Raw genomic sequence first — 1,860 nt, forward strand, 5'->3', positions numbered from 1 at the left:
TCATGATATTGTTGAGGGAGAGGAACAACTTTCCGCTTCACGTCGCCATCGTTAGCATCGCCTTGTTGGGAAACACCACCGAGAATCGATCCACGCTGACCGGAAGCACCCGCCAGTCCCATTCTCCTTCAAAAAGGTGTGGCAACTCCGCCTCCAGAATCGTAGAGGAGAGTAGGCCCGGAGTGGCAGAGATGAAGGCCGCGTCCAAGTCCAGCCCCTCGCCCGCAGCATAGGCCTCTGGGCCCTCCACGAACGGGAGGCAGAAGAAACCCTGGCCTGGGATCACGTTCCCCATGATCTGCAACTGCAGCGGCTTGCCACGGGTTGGGCAGTAGGCCGAGGTGTGGCCTTCTTCTTGATAGAGGATGCAGTGGGGCTTGAACGAGCACTCGTTTTGGTAATGGCCGACCCGCCCGCATTTGAAGCATGATAATTTGTCTTTTTTTGTAGCATGCAAATAATCAAATTAGTTGATGAAAATTTATACATACTTGAAGAATATGCATATGTATTTGTAGAAAAAAATTGATTTTTTTAAACTTCTAAATATATATCATTTTTTTGGCAACACGAGCTCCATGAAGCTCGGCGGTTGCAACGCCACACTCGTGCCTGTGTCTAGTTGTTTCTTCCTGTGGGTGAATAGTAAAATTAAAAGGAATGTAATCAAATTCAAAAAATTCTGATTTTTTGTGGTAACTTTTGACAAAAGTTTTATATGTTTGAATATTTTCATCACGAAACGACATTCATGAAAGTTATGGCAAAAATAACAAAATCAGTACTCCAAAATGCTTTCAAAACTAACATTTTTGGAGTATCGATTTTGTTTTTTTTTCACGACTTCCAGGAATGTTCATTCATGATAATCTTTTGCAAGCACATAGAACATTTGTCAAAGGTTACCACGAAAATTTTTGGATTTCTTTTACTATTTTTTCCCAGATTTTACTGTTCACCAGGATCATTTGAGCTCGGGTGCAAATACTCCACTTCCGTATTTTCTTTCTTTCTATGTGTGTGCGCCTCCCTGTCTTACTTATGTTTTTGTGTGTGTGTTGTGCATGTAGGTTTGTGTGTGTTTGTGTGTGTCCGTGTGTGTCTGCGGGTGTGTGCCACCATGTGCTTGTGTACATGCATCCGTGTATGTTTGCTGGGAAAAATGGAACACTATGTTGAAATGCATTTTATTTTGAATTCGTTGGGACAGTTTGCTAATGTATATCTTATTTATAATATCTGCATATATGTCTCAAGTTTTATGTCGATGATGTGCAAATCATACTGCTATATGAAATTGCACTATTATATGTTTATTCTTGCATATATGAAAACAGCGAAATTTTCATACCAAATGTGTCCTCATTTGTTTTAATTTTTTAATTTTCATTTGCTATTTTTTCTTGTAGGGTAATACCAATGCCCTTGATTTGTTCTCTTAGAAAATGTATACTCCCTCCGTTGTGTACGTTTAGCATTCAAAGTTTGCCACGAAAAAGTGTATTTCTATCTTCCTGATGCACTTCAATGCAAACAAATGCTTCTCTCTCATCACACGTGAATCAAGACCAATTACATTGGACACATGGTCTCCTCATGTTCTACATGCAATGGAAGTGGGGTAATTAAATAGGAGAGTGATGGTGGCTTACACCTTCCAAATGCATTTTCTACTCTACTCCATAATCTGGCTTAAAATTTCTATATGTACACTTATTTGAGGACGGAGGGAGTATTATGTTTTTGACTTTATTTATTAGTTTTATATTTGTCTTTGTTTTGAAGTTTTAGTTTGTTCTTTTTGTTTCAATTGATTTCTACTATTACATGTGTGTGTGTGTGTGTGTGTGTGTGTGTGTG

Source organism: Triticum aestivum, chromosome 3B, assembly GCF_018294505.1.
Source record: "Triticum aestivum cultivar Chinese Spring chromosome 3B, IWGSC CS RefSeq v2.1, whole genome shotgun sequence".
Classification (NCBI taxonomy): domain Eukaryota; kingdom Viridiplantae; phylum Streptophyta; class Magnoliopsida; order Poales; family Poaceae; genus Triticum; species Triticum aestivum.